Source organism: Coloeus monedula (genome assembly GCF_965178545.1).
Source record: "Coloeus monedula genome assembly, contig: HAP1_SCAFFOLD_4, whole genome shotgun sequence".
Classification (NCBI taxonomy): domain Eukaryota; kingdom Metazoa; phylum Chordata; class Aves; order Passeriformes; family Corvidae; genus Coloeus; species Coloeus monedula.
The window spans coordinates 543879-568728 of record NW_028120829.1 but is presented as its reverse complement, the minus strand read 5'-3'; positions in this window follow the sequence as shown (position 1 = coordinate 568728).

Genomic DNA, 24850 nt, shown 5'->3' with positions numbered 1-24850 from the left:
GCCTTTCCCACTCTTTTTCCACCAATGTTCCACCGCTGCTGCACTGAATCACAGAATCCCAGAATTACCCAGGTTCGAAAAGATCTGTGAGATCATCCAGTCCAACCTATGACCCAACACCACCTTGTCACCAGACCATGGCAGCGAGTGCCACATCCAGTCTTTCCTGAAATACCTCCAGGGACGGCGACTCCACCACCTCCCTGGGCAGCCCATTCCAGTGCCCAATCACCCTTGCTGTGAAGAAACTCTTTCTAATCTCCAGCCTAAACCTCCTCTGCTGCAGCTCAAGGCTGTGTCCTCTTGTCCTGTCTGTGTTCCCTGGGAGAAGAGACCGAGCCCCACCTGGCTGCCCCCTCCTGTCAGGGACTTGTAGAGAGTGAGAAGGTCCCCCCTGAGCCTCCTCTTCTCCAGGATAAACAACCCCAGCTCCCTCAGCCGCTGCTCACGGGACTTGCATTCCACCGCTGTTCCACTGTTGCTCCGTGGCTGCTGCTGCTGCTGCTGCTGTTCCAGCACAGCTGCAAAACCTCCCCTGGGGCTGCTCCCACTCCAGTGCCGCTCGTCTGTGACACTGCGGGGCCTCCTGGAACCGTGGGGACATTGTGACACCGCGGGGACACATGGAACCAAAGGAACCCTGTGCCACTCCAGCATCTTGTGGAATCCACAGGCCCTGGGGCACTGTGGGGCCTCATGGAACCAAGGATCCATTGTGATCCCTGAGGGACTCGTGGTTCCCAGGGATCCTTGTGACACTGCAGGGCCTCATGGAACCAAAGATCCATTGTGACACTGTAGGGCCTCATGGATCCAAAGGGACCCTGTGACAATATGAGACCTGATGGCAGAAAGGGGGGAACCTGTGACAGTGTGGGGCCTCATGGAGCCAAGGCAACCCTGAGACAATGTGGGACCTCACAGCAGAAAGGGGACTCTGTAACAATGTGGGGCCTGGTGGAACCAAGGACCATTGTGACACCACAAGGGCTCATGGGACCAGAGGGACCCTGTGACACCGGGGGACCTCGTGGCCCAAAGGAGAACCTGTGACACTGTGGGGCCTCAGGGAATCAAGGGGACTCAGAGACACGGTGGGGGCTCCTGGTTCTCAGTCTCTTCTGACACTTGTCTCCCTCTACACAGAAGCCAAACAGGGCAGCCTGAGCCTCTGCATCCAGAATATTCCCGTCTCCATGGCAGGATGCTCCTGCTCACAGTGGTGCTGTGTGTTCCCTCTGCTCCCTGGGGGAATTGCATCCTACAAGAGACACCGAGCACTCCGGTACCCGACACCCCAGGGCAGGGCCTCCTTCTGGGTGGCAGCAGAGACATCTTTCACTCCATCAGAATGCTCAGAGCCCCGTCAAATGTGGTCTGGAATGTTTCCAGGGACGGGGCATCCACCAGCTCGCTGGGAAATCTGTGCCAGTGTTTCACCACTCTCAGCATCAAGAATTTTCCCTTATCTCTGCTCTGAACCCACCCTCTTTTTCAGTTGAAAACAATCTCCCCTTGTCCCCTTGACACAGGCCCCACGGAAACATTTCTCCACATGTTTCCGAGGAGGTGCTTTGAAGTCTGAAAGGTCACAATGGGGTGTCCCCATGGCCTTTTCTGCTCCAGGCTGAACAGGTCCAACTGTCCCAGCCTGTCTCTGTCACAGAGCTGCTCCAGTCCCCCGAGCATCTTGGTGGCCTCCTCTGGAAGTGCTCCACGAGGTCCGAGTCTTTCCTGTGCTGAGGACCTGTAGGTACAAAAATGCTGTTAGTGAGGATCTTCTTGTTATTTTTCTAAGTCCGTGAGAGACTTTTCTCTCTCACAGAAGAGGTAGCAGGGAATGTAAACAACCAAGCCACCTGCAACCTTGGAAAGTCTTGTTTATGGTATAGTAGAAAATATTTTGATAATGGATGTTTTAGGATTTTGGCCAATCACCCCCAAGGGGTGGCGGGTCCTTTGTCCAATTAGACTATGAAGAAAAAAGTCTATAAAAGAGTTTGTAAAATAATCAAATCAATCAATCTTGCTGCACAATTCCTGCCTGCTGGATCTTCTCCTCCTCCTCCTCCCTATGGCTGCGGGACACGGTGATATACCGTAGGAACCAGGCCTGCGGTAATAAGGACCCTCTCGTCAATTGTTTTTACAGAAGACGCAGTCGCTAGGAGAGGGGAAACTCAACCTTCCTGAAATGCTGGCACAAGAGCAGGGACAGTTTCTGCAGGGCTGAGACACAGCCCCGAGGGAGGCAGGGACATTCCCCTGGCGTCCCTGCAGCTGGGGGCCAATCTGCCTGCACTGGGAGCCTCTGTGCGTGTCCAGCTCATTCTCCCACGGCCGTTGGCACGTGGTCAGCGGCCGTCCAATGCCATCCCCCTGATTGGCACTGATCTCCAAGGCAGTCTGGAGCCCTCCTGGGCCAACGTTCCCTAATTAGGACCCTGCGGACACTTCCTCAATTCTTGTCCAAACCAATGTCAGCACACCAAAGACGTCACAGCACTTGTCCATGAGGTCAAGAATCCCCCATGAAGACACTCTGCTCTCTCCTCCATGGGGCACAAAGCAGCAACACTCCCAAGGAAAATCTTCCCCCATGGGCCCTGCGGTCCTTGGGCAAGTTCCAGAGCAAACAGTCAAGGCAGGTGCCTGAAATGCTTACCCAGAATGCCCACAACACATCTTGGATGGATCCACAGTGTCCCTGGGAAAGAGAGAAGCAGAACCCTTCACTAATGGCCTGGAATGTCCAAAAGGAATCACAGCCATGAACAGCTCTCAGGAACCACTTCTCAGTGGATTTTAACAGCTTGGAAGCCCAAGGTGTCTGAATGTCTTCCTGGTGCCTCGGGCCCTGGGCAAACAGGGCTTATCAGACATCCTGGCAAGGGACCATTATCCCTCCTCCTCACAGGACACCTCTCTTTGCCCAATTAGCTCCGAGGGACTGCCTGGGGACAAGCCCCTCTTTCTCCACTTCCCTCTGGATGGGCACTTCCTGCTCAGGTCCAGCGCTGGCCTGGGCCCAGGGCCAGGAAACTGCAGAGACCCTCTGTGGGGACAAGGGCCTTTGGGGAGCTGCAGCAAATTGCATCCAGGCACAGTGCTGGAGTTTGAGCCTTACTGGGGATGGGCTCCCTGGCACCCTGCATGTGCAGCAGCTGTGCAGAGCTGGAGCCAGGTGCTCTGTGTGGGCACGGTGGCTGTGGGTGGGACAGGGGGAGGGTCAGGGCAGGACATTTTCCCCTCTGAACTCTGCTCTGGGGCTGGAACTGTTTTGGTGCCTGAAAGGGAATGGAGTGGTCCAGCTGTGAGAAGAAGCACACCTGAGCCATTTCCCAAGCCTCAGCCTTGTCTTGGGGTGATCAACATTGCCCAGTGCTCCCCAGTGTCTCCAGTGACTGCAGATTCCAATCACCTGCCTACCCTTGACTCCAAGTCCTCCCACATTCCTGTTTTCCCTGATTCCGGGGTCCTGGAAGAGGGGTCAGTGCCCAGCCCTGTTGTCTCAAAGTGCCTGAGTGGGAATAGGGGCAACTGTGCTGGGACCCAAGAGAGTTTGGGATGGGCTCAGCTCTGGGCTGTCCCACAGGGAAAGCTCTGGGAGGGAAGGGGCAGCAGGAGAAGGGGGATCTGGCTGTGGGGACTGCAGGAGGATGGATTGTGGTGGAGTGGGGGTTGTCTCCTATTGGAGCTGTTTATTGCATAGACGAAGTTACAGCATTTGAGGGAGCGGGTATCCAGAGCCAGCCCTACAGCTGCCAGCTCCAGCTGTAGGCATACCTGAAGCCACTTTCTGTTCAAGTTACAAAGCATTATATACTTTTCTTTGCAGAGTATCTTAACACATAACAACCAATAAGCACCATACCCAATACCTTTACATTTGCCTATAGCCTATCATAACTACTACCATCACCATATTATAGTCATTATTATCCAATCACAAGAGTAAGTAAGTTACAGTGGAAAATTCTCAGACCTTTCTTCTTCTTGCTACATCAACATTTCTTGTTTGCCTGCCATATCTCTCTTTTTGGTAAAGACATGTTTTCTATTTACTTATGCTCTTCTTGAGATGTATTTACTTGGTGAAAAACATGTTTTTGTTTGTAGTCACATACCTTTGTCCTATTCCTAAAAATCTCCTTCCTACTCATCTCCAGCCTTTGCCTTCTCAGTTACTCATCGATCACTGTTTCAGCAAAACATCTTTTATTCTATATCAAAACTTACTTTCATTTCTATCACATCCCCAGTTTCTACATTCAGAGATCTTTCTGCCAAGCCTACATACCTGTGAAACTTTCTTACCAAACTTTCATCCTCCCCAACAGTCCCCACTGGAGATCCATCTGCTTTCAGGTCTGCCATGCACAGACCACCCTGCATCAGGCAATCCCAGGAAGCACAAGTTGTCTGAATGTCTTCCTGGTGCCTTGGGCCCTTGGTAAACAGGGCTTAACAGAGATGCTGGCAGGGGTCCAACATCCCTCCCCCTCACAGGACACCTCTCTTTGCCCAGTTAGCTCCAAGTGGCTACCTGGGGACAAGTCCCACATGCCCATGTTCCTCGGGATGGGCACATCCTGCACAGGGGCGGCACCTCATGACCCCATGGGAACTTCTCTAATAAACTTCGCCTGAAGCTCCCACTCTGCCCATGACAGGCACGCTGTGAGTGTCTGTGACATCACGGCTCTTGGCAGCCTGGGGACTCCTGGATGTCACCATGGAACCCCTGTGAGTGTCCGTCACCTCACTGTTCTTTAGGAGCACGGGGATTTCACCACTGGACTCCTGTCACTGACTGTGACATCCCGGCTCCTTGTCAGCATACAGACACGTCTGTTGTCACCATGGAGCCCCTGTGAGTATGTGTGAGCTCATGGCCCTTTGGAAGAAGACACCCTTGGGATTTCACATGAAGCCCCTGTGACCGGGTCTTTAGCAGCCCAGAGACCCCCGAGATGTCACTGTGGAGCCCCTGGGCTTGTCTGTGAGCTCTCAGCTTCAGAGCCGGCTGAAGACAACTGTGATGTCACTGTGGAGTCCCTGTGGCTGTGTGTGACTAATGCATCTTTAGGAGCCTAGAGACCCCTGGGATATCACGGTGGAGCCTCTGTCACTGCCAGTGACCTCGTGGCTCTTTAGCAGCCTGGAGACACTTGGAATGTCACCGTGGAGCCCCTGGGAGTACCTGTGACAGATCAATGCCCCAGCTACATGAAGTCCCCTGGGATGTCACCATGCAATGGCTTTGACTGCCTCTGACCCCACGGCTTTGAATCATGCCAGGAAAAGCCTGGGATGTCACCACAGAAGCCGTTTGACTGCTTGTGCCATGGTTTAGGAATGATATTCCCCCATTTCATGCTCCTACTAAAACTGCAGCGCCTCTCACTCCCCTACTGCCTCGCATGGAAAGCACAAAAGACAAAGATCCTGGGCTGGGATAGGAACAATTTACTGGGAACAGCAACGAGATAAGGAACAAACAGGAACACCAACAATATTGATAACAGAAGGGATAAGACAAAGAAGTTACTTACAGGGAAAACTGCAACACCACCAACCCTGCCCCTGTGTTCACCCAGGTGCTTGTGAGAAACCAGAATAAGGAGATCACCATCCAGGTGTTTTCCCAACATGGATCACCAGGAATGTGGGTCACCAGGTCTCTTTGCAAAGTGGGTTCTCTGATGGAGGATGAAGTTGGGGCAGCAGACAAAGCTTTTCCTGCAGTTGGGGCGGTCCCAGGGCTTCCCTTACAGGTGGCTCCGTCGGTGTTTAGTCAAGTGAGAGCTCTGGATGAAGCTCTTCCCACACTCAGGACACTTGTAGGGCCTCTCCCCAGTGTGGATGCGCTGATGGGGGACAAGGCTAGACTTGCGGCAGAAGCCCTTCCCACAGTCGGGGCAGCGGAAGGGCCTCTCGTCTGTGTGAATCCGCTGATGCAGGAGGAGTTTGGAGCTGTCCCGACACCTCTTGCCACACTCGGGACACTCGTAGGGCTTCTCCCCGGTGTGGATCCTCTGGTGGTGAATCAGGGCCAAGCTCCTGCTGAACCTCATCCCACATTCCCCACACTTGTAGGGCCGTTCCCCAGTGTGGGTCATCTGGTGGCGGATCAGGCTGGAGCTGACATTGAAGTCCTTCCCACATTCCAAGCACTTGTAGGGCCGTTCCCCGGTATGGATCCTCTCGTGGCGGATCAGGTGGGACCTCCAGTGGAAGCTCTTCCCACATTCACCACACTCATAGGGCTTCTCCGTATCATGAAGCTGCTCATGGACCACCAGGTCCGAGCTCTGGCTGGAGCTCCAGCTGCCATCCCGGCACAGGGTGGGTCTTTCCTCCTTGGAGCACCCTGGGCTGGGTTTGGAGCCCCTCTTTGTGTGAGATCTTTGGGGCTTTTCCTCCTCATTGGATTTCTGTGCTGTGGAGCCACTCAAAACAACCTCTTCCACAAGACTCTGTCGGGGGAATTTGCCCTTCCTGGTCTCCATCCTCAGCTCGTTGTCTGGGGGAGGAAGAACAAAGAGAGGATGGGATTTGCTTCCATGTCAGAAGGAAGGGGAAGGCGATCCCTCCAATCCGTCCTTGGCAGGATGGCGTCGGCAGCAGGGTTGTCCTGCAGCCAGGGGTGATGCTGGGCTGAGACATGGAGCAGAAGAGAGGTGGGAAAGGGGCAGTGAATTCTGCCTCACCTGTCTGGCTGTCCTGGGGCATCTTCCTCTTCCTCACAGCTTTCTCCTCCATCCAGCCAAGGTTTGGGAATGGGAAATCCTGCAATGGGGAAAAACAAGGTGTGAGCGCATTGGGTTGGAGGTTCCTCCTGCCCAAGTCCATCTCTAGAAGTCACCGGGCCTCTGGTGTCCATAAAAACCTCCAAAACACCAAGATTCAGTTCAAAAGAAGTCCCCTGCGAGGTCCCCCTCTCTGGTCCCTCCACTTTGAGGTTCTGGGGGCTCCCTCGTGTCCCAGCTGCTGGGGGTCCTGAATGTATTGGGTTTCCCCCATCTGCTTGGTCCCCACCCACCCCAGGCTGCCTGGGGTCCCTGGAATTCCAAGGCTCCCCCACTTTGGTCTCCAAACTCTGAGATCCTTTGTGTCCGTCTTCTCTGGCACCCCCTCACTTAGGAATGCTGGGGGGCTTTGGGAGTCCTGGGGTCCCTTCTCCCCTTATTCTCTGCTTCAGGGAGCCAGGGCTCCAAGGCATCCCCCCTTTCCCACTTCAGGGTCCTGGCAATCCTTGAGGACCCCCCTCTCTGAGGTCCCCACTTCAGGGTCCAGGCAATCACCGGGTTCACCCTTTCCAGATTCCCTCTCCTCCAGATTGCCGGGGTTCCCCCAGTCCCAATATTGTTCCTCTCTGCTCTCCTCACTCTGCGGGTCCCAAGGTGCCCCTGCTCTGGCTCTTCTGGGGGGTCCCACATCCCCCTGGCTCTGGGCTGAAAGCAGCAGTGCCTGACCCAGGAAGGCCAACTCTCACTGTGGGGTCGGGACCCGGCATCCCCCCGCCCACCTTGGGGGCTCTGCTGGCAGCAGCTACCAGGACTGCCAGAAAAACACTTCCTGGGGACACCCCAGCATCCCCCAGAGGATCCTTTTCCCTCAGCTTTGGAGTCCTGCAAGCTCCAAACAGCCCCTCCCAAAAAACACTGGGCTGCTTTTAAGGGAAACTGCCAGGAGAAATGAACCCGGCTCAACCACCTCCAGAGAGAGTTCCGGTCGGGCTCACAATTCATTAAAGAGATTACCATAAATACAGCAATCAAGAGAAAACAGGTTTTAAGCCACAAAGACTGAGTACAACCTGGCACCGTGCTGGTCAGAGTGATGGTCGAGATCCTACCACGTGGTGGTCACAGTCTTGTCAAAAGTGCTGGTCCTGTGGAAGTTCTGCTCCTCCTCTGGATCCCTTGAGCAGCAGTGCTTTCCTAGTTCCCCCAAGCCCGGTTTTATATGCTCAGGTTCAGGTGGAAATGCTCAGTACCTCCCCCAGGTCAGGGAGGTTCACAATGGAATGATGTCATTCTGTGAGTCACAGGATATTTTGGGAGTCCTTGATTGTCTAAGTCCTTGCAGCTGCCCATTCTGCCGGTGGATAATGACCAATTAGCAGAGAAGTCCCCTCAGGCTGGGTGTGACTGCTGGTTGTTGTGGGTTTGTTTTTCTTTTCAGGAATTTTGTCCCATCTGAAAGGAAGAGGCTGTGAGGGCAGGGGGTTGCCCAGGAGACAATCAGGGGCAATTAGGAAACAAAAGAAACGGCCACGCCTCCTCACATACCATGGTGTAGTGGTTTGGTCTAAAATACTCATTACTGTTTATCTGCTGTGAGATAAGAATTAGGAGAAATGCAAAGCAGGCACCAAACTTGAGAGAATATAAAGTTTATTAACAGACCTAAAAGAGGGAAGAAAAAAAAATTATACCACCTTCAGAACTCTCCTCCTCCCCCCACCTTCCTCCCTTCTCCCACTGACAATGTAAAAAGACAACCCTTAAGATGTTCAGTCTGGTTACCACTTCCATAATAACCTTGTTCAGTCCATTTAGAAAGAGAAGTCTCTTCTTGCTCCTGCTATGAATGAAAACAGTATCACAACGAGCCAGCCGCCCACTTCCAAATATTGTTCAGTCCATTTAGGAAGAGGAGTCTCTCTGCCTGCGTGTGAGTCCTTTCCCCCGACTTGCAGCTTTTCCCGCAACTGCTTTTGAGGGTCCACTCTTGAAGTTTTTTGGGGTACAATTTTAAGGTTGAGCCGATCAGAAACAAAAACAGAGGCCCTTCTCCTTCCCTGGGAGCAATGGGTCTTCCTCATCTTCCTTGTTAGGACTATCTCTGGGAGCATCTCTAGGAACTGAGGTTTCTCCTTTCCCATTTGGAGCAAAAGTCCTCATCTGGTCCATCTCTAGGGACTGAGGTTTTCTCCTTTCTCGTTTGGAGCAAAAGTCCTCATCTGGTCCATCTCTCCCTGTCCAAACTTCTCATGAAATTACAGCTGCGTCAGCATCTGCCTATCTCAGCGCAGGTGCTTTTGCTTACGAGTTGAACACTCCACCCCCCATATCTTCCTGAAATTACAATGGGATACTCTGATATATCACAGCTTCACAAGAGAATTTCAGCTTTAAGCATCTCCTCTCTCTCTTCCCTCAGGTTTTCAGCTCTTCACAGCAGTAAAAGGGTTAATCTCACCTCGGCCTTGCAGCTTTGCAGCTGGAATGTTGAATTTTTCTTATCACAGTGGAGAGGGGGGAGAGCCGAGCCACTCCGGCTGCCCACGGCAAGGCAGTGGGGGGGGGTTCCAAGGCTGGAACAGGTCCATGGCTCAAGGATGGCCATGGCCTGGCCCAGCCTGGCCCAAGCAGGGCCTGGCCGGGCCCGCTGGCCCCCACACAGGCCCTGCAGCCACCTGTCCCAGCGCCAGAAACGAGAGAGAGCTTGGAGGGGGAGTTTGCCTATTCTTAAATGTGGATCACAGAGGTGTTCACAACTGTAAGTGGCTTAGAGAATTGTCCATATTCAAACTGGCCAGCTGATAGGTTCTATCAGTTCGCAGAGGAAACTGTAAGCACCCCTTAGCAAGGACATCCCTTCCGGGACTATGCTTGCTAACCTATGACAAACCCCAACCTGAACTCTCTCTGGAGGTGGTTGAGCCGGGTTCATTTCTCCTGGCAGTTTCCCTTAAAAGCAGCCCAGTGTTTTTTGGGAGGGGCTGTTTGGAGCTTGCAGGACTCCAAAGCTGAGGCAAAAAGATCCTCTGGGGGATGCTGGGGTGTCCCCAGGAAGTGTTTTTCTGGCAGTCCTGGTAGCTGCTGCCAGCAGAGCCCCCAAGGTGGGCGGGGGGATGCCAGGTCCCGACCCCACAGTGAGAGTTGGCCTTCCTGGGTCAGGCACTGCTGCTTTCAGCCCAGAGCCAGGGGGTTGTGGGACCCCCCAGAAGAGCCAGAGCAGGGGCACCTTGGGACCTGCAGAGTGAGGAGAGCAGAGAGGAACAATATTGGGACTGGGGGAACCCCAGCAATCTGGAGGAGAGGGAATCTGGAAAGGGTGAACCCTGTGACTGCCTGGACCCTGAAGTGGGGACCTCAGAGAGGGGGGTCCTCAAGGATTGCCAGGACCCTGAAGTGGGAAAGGGGGGATGCCTTGGAGCCCTGGCTCCCTGAAGCAGAGAATAAGGGGAGAAGGGACCCCAGGACTCCCAAAGCCCCCAGCATTCCAAAGTGAGGGGATGCCAGAGAAGAGGGACACAAAGGATCTCAGAGTTTGGAGACCAAAGTGGGGGAGCCTTGGAGTTCCAGGGACCCCAGGCAGCCTGGGGTGGGTGGGGACCAAGCAGATGGGGGAAACCCAATACATTGAGGACCCCCAGCAGCTGGGACACGTGGGAGCCCCCAGAACCTCAAAGTGGAGGGACCAGAGAGGGGGAACTTGCAGGAAGCTTCTTTTGAACTGAATCTTGGTGTTTTGGAGGTTTTTATGGACACCAGAGGCCCGGTGACTTCTAGAGATGGACCTGGGCAGGAGGAACCTCCAACCCAATGTGCTCACACCTTGTTTTTCCCCATTGCAGGATTTCCCATTCCCAGACCTTGGCCGGATGGAGGAGAAAGCTGTGAGGAAGATGCCCCAGGACAGCCAGACAGGTGAGGCAGAATTCACTGCCCCTTTCCCCCTCTCTTCTGCTCCATGTCTCAGCCCAGCATCACCCCTGGCTGCAGGACAACCCTGCTGCCGACGCCATCCTGCACAGGATGAGCTGGGGGATCTCCTTCCCCTTCCCTCTGACATGGAAGCAAATCCCATCCTCTCTTTGTCCTTCCTCCCCCAGACAATGAGCTGAGGATGGAGACCAGGAAGGGCAAATTCCCCCGACAGAGTCTTGTGGAAGAGGTCGTTTTGAGTGGCTCCACAGCACAGAAATCCAGTGGGGAGGAAAAGCCCCAAAGATCTCACACAAAGAGGGGCTCCAAACCCAGCCCAGGGTGCTCCAAGGAGGGAAGACCCACCCTGTGCCGGGATGGCAGCTGGAGCTCCAGCCAGAGCTCAGACCTGGTGGTCCATGAGCAGCTTCATGATAGGGAGAAGCCCTATGAGTGTGGTGAATGTGGGAAGAGCTTCAGCTGGAGGTCCCACCTGATGCGCCACGAGAGGATCCATACCGGGGAACGGCCCTACAATTGCTTGGAATGTGGGAAGGACTTCAATGTCAGCTCCAGCCTGATCCGCCACCAGATGACCCACACTGGGGAACGGCCCTACAAGTGTGGGGAATGTGGGATGAGGTTCAGCAGGAGCTTGGCCCTGATTCACCACCAGAGGATCCACACCGGGGAGAAGCCCTACGAGTGTCCCGAGTGTGGCAAGAGCTTCACTCGGAGTTCTTACTTGACTAATCACCAACGGAGCCACCGGTAAGGGAAGCCCTGGGACCGCCCCAACTGCAGGAAAAGCTTTGTCTGCTGCCCCAACTTCATCCTCCATCAGAGAACCCACTTTGCAAAGAGACCTGGTGACCCACATTCCTGGTGATCCATGTTGGGAAGACACCTGGATGGTGATCTCCTTATTCTGGTTTCTCACAAGCACCTGGGTGAACACAGGGGCAGGGTTGGTGGTGTTGCAGTTTTCCCTGTAAGTAACTTCTTTGTCTTATCCCTTCTGTTATCAATATTGTTGGTGTTCCTGTTTGTTCCTTATCTCGTTGCTGTTCCCAGTAAATTGTTCTTATCCCAGCCCAGGATCTTTGTCTTTTCTGCTTTCCATGGGAAGCAGTAGGGGAGTGAGAGGCGCCGCGGTTTTAGTAGGAGCATGAAACAGGGGAATATCATTCCTAAACCACGGCACAAGCAGTCAAAGGGCTTCCATGGTGACATCCCAGGCTTTTCCTGGCATGATAAAAAAGCTGTGGGGTCAGAGGCAGTCAAAGCCATTGCATGGTGACATCCCAGGGGACTTCAGGTTGCTGGGGCATTGATCTGTCACAGGTACTCCCAGGGGCTCCACGGTGACATTCCAAGTGTCTCCGGGCTGCTAAAGAGCCACGAGGTCACTGGCAGTGACAGAGGCTCCACGGCGATATCCCAGGGGTCTCTAGGCTCCTAAAGATGCATTAGTCACACACAGCCACAGGGACTCCACGGTGACATCACAGTTGTCTTCAGCCGGCTCTGAAGCTGAGAGCTCACAGACAAGCGCAGGGGCTCCACAGTGACATCTCAGGGGTCTCTGGGCTGCTAAAGACCCGGTCACAGGGGCTTCATGTGAAATCCCAAGGGTGTCTTCTTCCAAAGGGCCATGAGCTCACACATACTCACAGGGGCTCCATGGTGACAACAGACGTGTCTGTGTGCTGACAAGGAGCCGGGATGTCACAGTCAGTGACAGGAGTCCAGTGGTGAAATCCCCGTGCTGCTAAAGAACCGTGAGGTGACGGACACTCACAGGGGTTCCATGGTGACATCCAGGAGTCCCCAGGCTGCCACAGAGCCGGGATGTCACAGACACTCACAGCGTGCCTGCCATGGGCAGAGTGGGAGCTTCAGGCGATGTTTATTAGAGAAGCTGCCATTGGGTCATGAGGTGCAGAAGGGACCCCCAAACACTCCCCATAGATCCCGAAATCCCTCCAGGACCCCCAGGCTTTGTAAACTCCTTCTGTGAGGGGAGCCTGGGAATGGCTGGATGTAGGTACAAAAATGCTGTTAGTGAGGATCTTCTTGTTATTCTTCTAAGTCCGTGAGAGACTTTTCTCTCTCACAGAAGAGGTAGCAGGGAATGTAAACAACCAAGCCACCTGCAACCTTGGAAAGTCTTGTTTATGGTATAGTAGAAAATATTTTGATAATGGATGTTTTAGGATTTTGGCCAATCACCCCCAAGGGGTGGCTGGTCCTTTGTCCAATTAGACTATGAAGAAAAAAGTCTATAAAAGAGTTTGTAAAATAATCAAATCAATCAATCTTGCTGCACAATTCCTGCCTGCTGGATCTTCTCCTCCTCCTCCTCCTCCTCCTCCTCCCTATGGCTGCGGGACACGGTGATATACCGTAGGAACCAGGCCTGCGGTAATATTTGGTGCTGCCCGAGGTGATTTGCACTCTCTGACGTGTCCTGCACGCTGCGAGCCAAGCCGAATTCCTGTAGAGGTACGCTGTTTCTTTTACCCCCCCGGGACCGGGAGGTCCGACAGGACTGAGAAATGGCGAACAGCGGCTCACAGAACGACGCTGTCGTACTGGTCTGGAAAGGTGAGTTTAGCATATTGCGCACCTCCATTCCTGAAAACTCAGTTCGGGAATTATTAGACTGGGCTGCTTTAGAAGGGATTTCCATGGACAGAGATACTGCCCTGGACTTTTCCTTATGGCAAGAGCTCGGATGCACTGTCCGACACGAGCTCCCGACTGGGGAGCCGGCAGCGTTAGAATTACACAAAACCTGGCGTTCGTTATTTATTCTGCTGACAGCCCTTGACTGTGACAGCAGGGCTGGATCGCCTGTCTCGGTGATGAGTGACGGAGGAATGTCCGAGGGGGGCCCCGCTGACTGGGCTTCCGGGGCAAGTGATGGTGGATTTGGAATAACCCCCCCGGCTCCACAGGCAGAGCCTGCGCCGGCTCACCCTGCACACTCGCAGGACTCCGCAGCCCCCAGGGACCCCGCGCCGCCAGAGGCCGGGGGGTCAGGGCAGAGGCAGGGCGTACAGCCTGCCTTGCCGTTCGGCTGGACGGCGGCCACGGCTTATCCAGGGCCGCAGATCAGCGGCTTAGCCAACTGGACCCCCTGAGTGGCTCCTAGTTCGGTTCCGTATGCACCTGGATCTAACTTAGCGGGCGTAGCGCCAAGCGTGCCCTTCCCGGGACTGCCTGGCTATGGCCCGCTGCCCTCCCTGGCGCTGGACTGTTCTGCGCAGTCGCAGAACCGAACCATGGACCTTTTTATGCAGCATTTGCCCTTTCTGGCAGAGCTACGAAACCTATCCCGTAGGATGGAGGACTTGCTCAGCCTGTTAGAGCGGCGAATGCCCGAGCCCGCGCCGCAAGCGGCGCCAGCGCCGGCCGTGCCCCCCCGCCAGAAGCGGGAGCCGCGGCTCCGAGGCGAGAAACGGCGCGGCCGGCGGCGAAACCGGGAACAGCGCTGCCACGGGAAAACCCGGAAGCGGCGGCGGCTGCTGAGCAGCGGGAGAGGCGGCGGCGCCGGGAGCGTCCGCAGAGAACGGACCGGCAGCGGCGCCGGGAACGGCCGCAGAGAACGGACCGGCAGCGGCGCCGGGAACGGCCGCAGAGAACGGACCGGCAGCGGCGCCGGGAACGGCCGCAGAGAACGGACCGGCAGCGGCGCCGGGAGCGTCCGCAGAGAACGGACCGGCAGCGGCGCCGGGAACGGCCGCAGAGAACGGACCGGCAGCGGCGCCGGGAACGGCCGCAGAGCGCCGGCCAGAGACGGCGGCGCCGAGCGCGCCCGGGGAGCGCGAAACAGCAGCGGAAGCAGCGACTGCGCCGAACGCGGCTGCTGTGCGGGAGGCGGCCGCGGCGCCGGGCGCAGCCGTAGCCCCAGAGTCGGCTGCAGCTTCAGTACCGGCTCGGTCGGATCTGGCCGAGACGGCCTCCCGTAAAGAGACTGCTGTAAAAACTGCCGCGCAGCCAGCTGCAGTCTGTCCTGTCTGTTCTGGCTCTGGCGAACTTAGCCAAGGTGCCCCCCCTCCCCGTACATTTCTGTTCTCTCCCAGCACCCCAAAGTTGCCTTTGCCTGATGATTCCTCGTCAGGCAGTGAGGCAGATGAGGTTCTGGCCCCAGGTCGTCAGGCGGCTGTAGCCGCGTGGCGAAGAAAGAGGCTGCGCCGGTCTCGGCCCTGGACCTTTCCGGACTGCACGGTAACAGTGCGTCCGACGCATCGTAATCGCTTCCTAGAGTCTCTTAAGATGCAAGCATTGGGGGAGGGTGACTGGAGGTTATTAGAAATCCTTGGCATGCCAAATAGATCTGAGGATTCTGGAGCTAACCGGGGAGCTGTTACACTCCATCCGCAGGCTGTGCCCGAAGTTCAGGATGGTACTGGTTCCCCAAAAGAGATCCAAGCTTTCCCAGTGTATAAGGCTCTCCCAGATTCAGGAGAGCATGACAAGCATGAGGTAATTGCTTGGAAAGTTGCCCAGGACCTCCAATCCAAAGTGGCACAATATGGGCTAGGTTCTGCTGAGGTTATGCAGATAATAAGGGTGATAAATACAGATTTGCTTTCTCCATTTGATATCAGACACTTAGGTCAAATTCTATTTCAACCTGTACAATTTACAGTTTTTGAAACAACCTGGAGAAAGCTGGCCAACAAGGCTGCATTAGCAAATATGCAGCTCCCTGCTGCTGATCCTAGACAGACAGCAGGAGTGGATGCTTTGATGGGGACTGGTCCCTTCTCTGATCCCAGTCTACAGGGTAACTTGCCCTCTAGCATCCTGCAGCAAGCTCAACAGGTCGGCATGGCTGCCCTGTTGAAAACCATAGAGTTGTCAGCACCCAGAAAGCGATATACTGAAATAGTTCAAGGCAAATCAGAGTCATTCCTTTCTTTTGTAGAGAAAGTCGCTGCTTCTCTCGAGAAGCAGGTTGAAGATGACGGGCTAAGACAGTTATTGTTAAGGCAGTTAGTGAGAGATAACGCAAACGAGGAGTGCAGAAAGATCATAGATGCCTTACCAGGGGACGCTGAGGTAACAGACATGGTCGAAGCCTGCGCTAAGGTGGGATCTGGGAACCAGAGAAGGTCTGCTTTGGCTGCGTTCCTGCAGCCTGTTCACGCATCTTGTGGTCGTGAACCAAAGCAACCAAAACAGGTGAAGAAACGGAAGCGGCCTAAGCCGAGCCAAAAAGAGAACACAGCGATCCCCCAGTGCAAGAGGTGTGGCAGGCCAGGGCATTGCACGGGCTACTGTAGATCCCGGACTCATGCCGATGGTCAGCCGTTGTCGGGAAACTTCCGCCAGGGTGCAAGGAGGGGGAATTGCTCTCCGATGCAGTCGCTCCCCCAGAGAGTGGCACAGGCACAGGCACAGGCGTACCCAGCCACCCTAGAGACAGCACCCAGGGATCAGACAGCACCCAGGGATCAGACAGCACCCAGGGATCAGACGGGTTTGACGTCCACACCGCAGCCGCAGTCGTCTTAGACTCTAGCGGTATTTATAAGGTTCCCTTGGACGCATATGGACCCTTAGCCCAGGGATCCAGTGCGATGCTGGTGGGAAAACCTGACGTTGCCCATCAAGGAATCTTAGTGCACTCAGGAGTTATTGATGCTGACTTTAAAGGTCAGATTTGCGCTATGGTCTCCACGCAAAAACCCCCTGTAACTATTCCTGAAAAAACCTGCCTTGCTAAATTAGTGCCTTTTAAGTCTTGTGTCCCCAGGATAGAGCAACAAACTCACGAAGATAACGGCAGTGGATCTACGGGACTTCCGCAGGCCTTCTGGACTGCAGACATCTCTGACCAAAGGCCACAGATGACATGTACCCTGATCCTGCCAAACGCCCGTCCACCCCGGACTCAGCTTCGAGGTTTGATTGATAGGGGTGCAGATGTAACGATCATCTCCTTCTCTGCATGGCCTCCCTCATGGCCTTTAGCCCCGGTGGGATCGGCCATCGCAGGATTAGGAGGAACCACACAGAGCTATTTAAGCGAACGGCCTGTGATGGTGAAGGATTCAGAGGGGCACCCAGCTACAATTAGGCCTTATGTTGCTACCACTCCCCTTAACCTTTGGGGACGGGACGTGTTGGCAGCTTGGGGCGTACGGATTGGGACAAATTTTTAGCAGGGTCACTGTGCGTAAGGGCGCACAGTATCCTACACTGCCCTTGAGGTGGTTGATTAACCTACCAATCCGAGTCAGACTCTGCTCAGTTGGTCGAATTAAGGGCTGTTACCATGGCTTTTCAGCGATTCTCACAGGAACCTTTGAATTTGGTTACTGACTCTGCTTATGTAGCAGCTATCACCCAACGCTTAGATTGTTCACTTCTGAAGGAGGTGAACAATGCGGCTCTGTTTTCGCTGTTGCAAACCTTGTGGTCTGCAATTCAGGCTCGAGTGCATCCGTATTACATTCTGCACATTCAAAGCCACACCAATTTACCAGGGTTTCTAACAGAAGGCAATGCCAGGGCTGACATGCTGGCCAACCCTGCGTGGGTAGGGCCTCAGCCTGACAGAATTGCACAAGCCAAGGCATCGCACGGTTTCTTCCATCAAAGTGCACATACCCTGCAGAAGCAGTTCCATTTAATGCCAACCGAGGCGCGCGACATTGTCAGCGCTTGTGCTGACTGTCACGGACTCGCTGCGCCTTTGCCAGCGGGGGTAAACCCCAGAGGGCTAAAAGCCTTGCAGATTTGGCAGACGGATGTAACTCACATCCCAGAATTTGGTCGGCTGAAATATGTGCACGTGTCTATTGACACTTTCTCCTCGGCTATGTGGGCTACCGCTCACACTGGAGAGAAGGGCCGTGATGTCATTGCCCACTGGAAATTGGATTTCTCAGTCCTGGGCGTGCCAGCTTCTGTGAAAACAGATAATGGTCCTGCCTACGCCTCGGAGAAGACGCGGCAGTTCTTACACCTATGGGGTGTAGACCATACCTTTGGTATCCCACATTCTCCTACTGGCCAAGCCATTGTCGAACGTGCTCATGGTACCTTGAAGCATGTTTTGGACAAACAGAAAAGGGGAATGCATGGAGAAACCCCACAGAGCCGACTAGCAAAAGCTTTGTATACAATTAATCACCTTACAGTACCACAAAATTCAAATAATCCTGTTATTCTGAATCATTTCCTCTCATTGCAGTCTGCAGGCGACAGACAGCTGCCCCGGGCAAAAGTCTGGGTATGGAATTTATTCACTAACCAGTGGGAAGGCCCTCATGAGCTTATCGTTTGGGGTCGTGGGTGTGCTTGCGTTTCCACAGATACTGGGGTACGGTGGCTACCTTCAAAATGCGTTTGCCCTGACCTACGGCAGCAGAGGCAGAACAGGCAACCTCCAAATGATGGCCAGAACGCCAACCATCCAAATGGCGACCAGAATGTAGATCATCAGCCTAATGACTCTTGTGATGAGGACCAGGATGTCGACCATCAGGCAGATGGTCCTTCTACAAGCAGAGACTGGGATGGTCCTTCCACCAGCAGAGACTGAATTTTAAATTTCTTGTTATGGAGTCAGATAGTTAAAGCCTTAAGGACATAATTAGAATTAATAACTGATGTAGATTTCTATTTAGGATTAATAGTAGGGTTGTTATCTTATAAAACAAAAAGGGGGAATTGTAGGTACAAAAATGCTGTTAGTGAGGATCTTCTTGCTATTTTCTAAGTCCGTGAGAGACTTTTCTCTCTCACAGAAGAGGTAGCAGGGAATGTAAACAACCAAGCCACCTGCAACCTTGGAAAGTCTTGTTTATGGTATAGTAGAAAATATTTTGATAATGGATGTTTTAGGATTTTGGCCAATCACCCCCAAGGGGTGGCTGGTCCTTTGTCCAATTAGACTATGAAGAAAAAAGTCTATAAAAGAGTTTGTAAAATAATCAAATCAATCAATCTTGCTGCACAATTCCTGCCTGCTGGATCTTCTCCTCCTCCTCCTCCTCCCTATGGCTGCGGGACACGGTGATATACCGTAGGAACCAGGCCTGCGGTAATAGCTGGATCCAATCCCAGCCCCAGATTTTGGCAAGGGTTTATGTTGATTTGGCAAGGATTGGACAGGTGGAATTGAAGCTTTATGTAAATTGTCCCACGGGATGAGTAATAGCAAACCAGATCTATTTATATAAATACAGATCTAATTGATTACCCTCATGATTAGAAAAAAAGATCTTAATCGGAATTATTTACTGTACAGTATAGGAGCTGTAACAACTATTACAATCTAGTGCTCTAGGACACAATTTTGAAGCAGAATTTGTATTAAAGCAGAACCAGTCATTAAGCAGAGATTGATGTCACTCACCCAGATCAATGACCGTGAGCAAATCTCTGTGACTCGGCCTTGAGCAGTGACCTTGAGGAGTGTCCCCACTCCAGGGAGGGATCCCCACCACCCCCAAGAAGGGAAATGTCAGAAGACGTTGACATTAAAATTTGGGATGGGGCTTTTCTAGTCTGAGGTGCTGCCCTGTCAGTCAGATGTGCCCCAGCTGTGCCAACTCCACAGCTCTGGAGAAGCTCTCGGTGGTGTCACTTGGTTGGTTATTTCTTTCTCCAGGGATTTTACCAGATCTGCCACAGCTGCAGCTCCCTCTGAGGATGTTGAACTTTGAAATGGAGGAGTCAGGCTGGTTTCTGCATTCTTCACCCCAAAAGCAGCGTGACCTCCCTTCTGCATTCCCCACGGGGGGCTTTGCAAACAGGGCCTTGTTGGAGCTGTTTGAGCCCATTCCAGGCAGAGCCTCCTGCTCCAGCAGGAACTGCCTTTCCTGTGCCATGGCCAGGGCAGACCCTGCTGCAGGAGAAGCCCCAGGCCAGCCCAACACATTGAAGGCCTCAGTGCAGAGTGCCGTGGTGGGAGCTGTGCCAGGGAGAGCCTGAGACACCAAAGGCACCTTGGCAGCAGCAGCTCCTTGCAGGGCATGGCCAGAAGCCTCCCTGGCCAAGCCGGCCCAGTGGCCAGCACGGCAGAGCTGCTGCTTCAGGGGGTGACTTCTGGCTGGGCTCTGCTCCACCCCACAGAGTGTGAGCTGAGCACTGAGTCTGGCACAGCCCTTGTGCCTGAGCCCTGCACAACCTCAAGGTCACCTGCGGCAGCCTGGCTCTGTCAGGCCCTGGGGCAGGGCAGAGGGAAAGGCCAGAGCAGGGGCTGGCTTTGGCTGCTGAATGTGGGCTCCAGCAGAGATGAGGAGTTGAGCGAGTTGAATATGAGCTCACTGCTGTGACATGGGCCTGACTGACAAACGATTGGTCTCAGGAATATCTTGGGGACAAGATGTTCATCACAAAACCACTCATCCCTGCAGAGACAAGACCAGGACAGAGGAAAGGAGAGAGCCAGGCCCAGGGGACAGGGCTGGAATGGTGATGGCTGTGAGGTCACTGCCGCTGCAGCAGCCTGGCTGGCCCCCAGCAGACATTCTGGCCAGAAGCATTGTGAGGTCACGCAGCACATCAGGGAACCCCCACAACAGGAATTCCATCCTTGGGGAGTGGAGGGGTTGGCACAAACCTCCTGACCTTGAAGAATTTTGCGATGGAGCATCGTTCTCTGCCTTGCACAGCTGCAGTTCTGTGCCACTCTCACTGTAAAGTATTCCCTCCTTAGATCAAATCTAAATTCCCCCTCATTCAGTTTAAAGCTATTGACCTTTGTTCTGTCACTGCAAGGTTTGGGAAAATATAACACTCCATTTTTCTTGGACCTCGATCACTATGTTTCCATTTTCAAAGACCTTTGAGAGAACCAAAAAATCTCCCAAGATGGGCTTTGGAGGCCTCAACACAAAACCAGCAGGTGGAGGCTGAGGGCCCTGGGCTCAGCTTGTGGAGACTGAGGACAGAAGAGAAGTAGCCTGGGAGGGCTTGAAGGGAGGTTTCAAAGATGGAGGAGCTTTTCTTCATTGTATGAAACAGCCTGACAAAGAAATAATGGCACCAAGGGCAGCTGGGCAGCTCCAGACTGGACACCAGGAGAAATGTCTTTCCCTCCCAGGGAAGTGCTGTGGTGCAAGACGTCCCCCAGAAGGAGTCTGGAGCAGCCCAAGGCTTTGTGTGCCCAGGCAGAGGCAGGCAGGACACAGAGCTGCCAGCAAAGGAAGGGGCCGGCAAGGTGGGGCAGCCGGGGGGATGAGGACAGCCTGCAGGGACAGAGGCGCAGGGCAGGGACAGCGTGGGACAGCCTGGGCTGCAGAGGGCAGAGGGATGGGCAGCGGCTGCAAGGCCCTGACAGAGCCAACTTGTGCAGCACTTTGGCCACGGCTGCTGTCCCTGGCCCTGAGGCCAGGAGGGGACAAGTGACCCTTGCAGCCCTGGGGCCTCAGGGCCTCCTTGTCCCTGCCCAGCAGCCTGGCAGGGGCTGCCCCATGGTGCTGCCCTGGGCACTGCACATCCCCACATCCCAGTGCCCCGGGAAGAGCCCCGCGCACTGAGGGAGGGACAGGATCTGCCTTGCCAGGGGCTGGGGCTCAGGCCTTGGCCCTTTGGAGTCATGGAACACATCCAGGTTTCCTCAGCCTCACAGACACCTTCCCTTGCTTGTCCCCACCTGCCATCACTGCCTCCAGTGTTCTGCTCTAACTGGAACCTGGGGACACTTCCTCATCCTCAGTGTTCCTCAGTGGGACCCATTAAAACTTCAGGAAACTCTGGAGATTGATATTGACTTTGAATTCCTGAGAGATTTCTTCAGCTCCCTCTCAGGGACTGATGTTCAGGGCCTCAGCAGCAAGGCCCGAGAGGGTCATCAGAGCCCTTGTGCTGTGTGTGTGCTGCTGAGCTGGGCCGGGCTCCTGGCACAGAGGCGGCTCCTGGCAAGCGGCAGCGCTGCAGAGAGACAGCTGTGGCCAGGAGCAGCTCCTGGGCCCAGCCCAGCAGGGCTGGGGCACTGCCTGCAGCCAGCCCGTAACGCAGCGTTTGGTGCTCCAGGCACCGACTCTGGCGTGCCCCAGGTCAGAGCCAGTCCAGCTGCGTTACTTCTGCCCGTCGCAGAAGCGACTTCGGGATCAGCAAAAGAGCTGCTTGCTGGGCTAGCTCGCTGCCTTCTCGGCAGAGGAAAGACGGCAGGAGCCGATGATGTGGGCTCATGTTAGCTCGGAGACAAAGGAAGAGAGAGGCTGTTTGGGTCGGGCTTCTAACAGGTTTATTGCTAGAAGTTTTGCAACCCGAACAGGCTGGAATGCGATGGGATGCGATGCGATGGGATTGTGATGGGATGGCTCCTGGGAGCCTTGTCCTCAGTTTTATAGGGAATTTGAAAACCGCGGTGAAAGGGGAAAACAAGCAATGAGCTCCAAGCCAGGGGGAGGATACAATGGAACAAGAACCACTGCGGGAGCGGGAACCGAGAGGCGGGAGTTACAGCAGAGCAGCAGTGAACAACCGAGTAACCGAGAATTTTCCCGAACCGGGGGAGGTGGCTTGTACCCGGGTGCCGCCCAGGGGGTGCGGCTTAGGCTTCTGAGCCGCCCCCTGAGTCTGACTCTTCGGGGAACTCGATCCAGGGGAGGGGCTGGGATTGATTGGCATCACGGAGCCCCAGCCCCGCACTGGGCTGCGTTGCCCCAACAAGCCCGGGCACGGCCCAGAGGCACACAGGGCTTAAAGTCAGCCGGGGCTGGGAAGGTGCTGAGGAGTGACTGCGGCAGAATCACTCCCAGCCCCTGGCACAGGAAGCCTCTGGCTGCAGGACAAGGCAGCTGCAGCTCCTGGAGGGATCTCCTGGGGCTGGAACATCCCAATGCCTGCAGATTCTGTGAGTACAGCTCAGAGCATCTCGAGTGCACGGGAGGTGAAATGCTCATGAAGCTCTGACAATGCTGAGGGTTTCTGATGTGTCCCAGAATATTTCCAAGCCAAGGATTTTGATAAAAATGAGGACATTTCCTGAGACTTTGTTTTCAGTTTCCTACTAGTGGAGAATGGCAGGGAGGGGATATAAATAAAAGGCATTATGAATTTTGACAAGTCCCTGAGACATCTGAAGTCTTACTTTTAGTGATCAGTCTTAGTTTGGCCTGTTGTTTTTGCAACCCGCAAACAGAAACTGCCCCCAGCCAGTGCCCTGCAAAGAGGCAGGTTCCTGCAGGGTCAAGGAGAGTGCACAGAGATTTGGGGCCTGTGAGTGGTGGCAGGGACCGATCAGGCCCAGGCAAACAAGTCCAGGAGGAAAATCTCCAGGAAGCAGAGATAAGATCAGGGAATGACAGAAAATGAAACCCAGAAATGTTGTGTCAGGAGAGTTGAGAGGTCTCCTGTCTTGGGGTGACATCCATAGGATCCCCTCCAATCCAGCCCTCTCCCTGCGAAAAACTCCTCCCTCCTCTCCCAGGGCTGGCTGCAGGGTGTGAAGGTGGGGGTGCAGCCAGGGGTGCCCAGAGCTGTCCTGCAGAGCCGTCCTGCACCCCTGTCTTTGCCAGGACAGGGGATCTGCCAGCTGCCAGGAGCAACTCTCAGCCTGCAGGGCAGGGAGCCAAAGGCAGCTGGATCCTGGCGTGAGAACAGCGCCCACTCCACCACAATCCATCCTCCTGCAGCCCCCACAGCCAGATCCCCCATCTCCTGCTGCCCCTTCCCTCCCAGAGCTTTCCCTGTGGGACAGCCCAGAGCTGAGCCCAGCACCAGCCCCAATGTGTGGGAGAACAAGGGGAACAAGGGAGATGTGATCAGGTGAGTGATTGGGATCTCCAGTCGCTGGAGACACTGGGGAGCACCGGGGGGTGGTGATCAGCTGCAGACAAGGCTGAGCCTTGGGGAACAGCTCAGGTGTGACAATTCCCACATCCAGACGACCCTCTATCCCTTTCCCTGCAGATCCCAAACCGGTTCAATTTCCAGCAATAGCGCAGTGTCCAGAGGGGAATATGCCCTGGCCTGACCCTAATCCTGTCCCACCTGCAGCCACTGGGCCCTCCCAGAGCACCTCGGTCAATTCCGCGGCCCTGGGCCTAGGCCAGTGCTGGCCCTGAGCAGGATGTGCCCATCCCGAGGAACATGGGCATGTGGGACTTGTCCCCAGGTAGCCACTTGGAGCTAACTGGGCAAAGAGAGGTGTCCTGTGAGGGGGAGGGATGTTGGACCCCTGCCAGCATCTCTGTTAAGCCCTGTTTGCCCAGGGCCCGACAGACATCTTGTGCTTCCTGGGACTGCCTGATGCAGGGTGGTCTGCGCATGGCAGACCTGAAAGCAGATGGATCCCCAGTGGGAACAACACCCACTGCCACACAATCCATCCTCCAGCAGTCCCCACAGCCAGATCCCCCTTCTCCTGCTGCCCCTTCCCTCCCAGAGCTTTCCCTGTGGGACAGCCCAGAGCTGAGCCCCTCCCAAACTCTCTTGGGTCCCAGCACAGTTGCCCCTATTCCCACTCAGGCACTTTGAGACAACAGGGCTGGGCACTGACCCCTCTTCCAGGACCCCGGAATCAGGGAAAACAGGAATGTGGGAGGACTTGGAGTCAAGGGTAGGCAGGTGATTGGAATCTGCAGTCACTGGAGACACTGGGGAGCACTGGGCAATGTTGATCACCCCAAGACAAGGCTGAGGCTTGGGAAATGGCTCAGGTGTGCTCCTTCCCACAGCCGGACCACTCCATTCCCTTTCCTCGCAGGCCCCAAAACAGTTCCACCTCCAGCCCCAGAGCAGAGTTTAGGGGGGAAAATGTCCTGCCCTGACCCTCCCCCTGTCCCAGCCTCAGCCACTGTGCCCACACAGAGCACCTGGCTCCAGCTCTGCACAGCTGCTGCACATGCAGGGTGCCAGGGAGCCCATCCCCAGTAAGGCTCAAACTCCAGCACTGTGCCTGGATGCAATTTGCTGCAGGTCCCCAAAGGCCCTTGTCCCCACAGAGAGTCTCTGCAGTTCCCTGGCCCTGGGCCCAGGCCAGCGCTGGACCTGAGCAGGAAGTGCCCATCCAAAGGGACTTGGAGAAAGAGGGGCTTGTCCTCAGGCAGTCCCTTGGAGCTAATTGGGCAAAGAGAGGTGTCCTGTGAGGAGGAGGGATGATAGTCCCTTGCCAGCATCTCTGATAAGCCCTGTTTGCCCAGGGCCCGAGGCACCAGGAAGACATTCAGACACCTTGGGCTTCCAAGAAGTTAAAATCCACTGAGAAGTGGTTC